This window comes from Conger conger, chromosome 8, assembly GCF_963514075.1.
Source record: "Conger conger chromosome 8, fConCon1.1, whole genome shotgun sequence".
Classification (NCBI taxonomy): Eukaryota; Metazoa; Chordata; class Actinopteri; order Anguilliformes; family Congridae; genus Conger; species Conger conger.
This window is the reverse complement of record NC_083767.1, coordinates 22,577,720-22,578,045: the sequence shown is the minus strand read 5'-3', so window position 1 is coordinate 22,578,045 and position 326 is coordinate 22,577,720.

Here is a 326-nt window from a genome sequence, read left to right as displayed (position 1 = left end):
ATGCACGCACATTTTGGCAACAGACCTATGTTGGAAAGCAAGCTGAGTGACTATGCGAAGCAGCTAGTCTTCCAAGTTATTTTAGTAACTTCCAAAAATGGTTGAGAAAAATACAGAGTTGCCAACTGTCACGCTTTTGCCGTGAGAATCAGACTTTCAGGCACCATCTCATGCCGTCACATTGTGATTCTTTACATAGGGCATGAGGGCAATGCATCTCATGCTAAAAATGTTATCTATTTTGGAGGGGAGTATTTCATCTTATGCCAAGACAGCCCTGGAAATTATGAACTTTGAAAACCAACACCCTCTCTATCACACTGGTT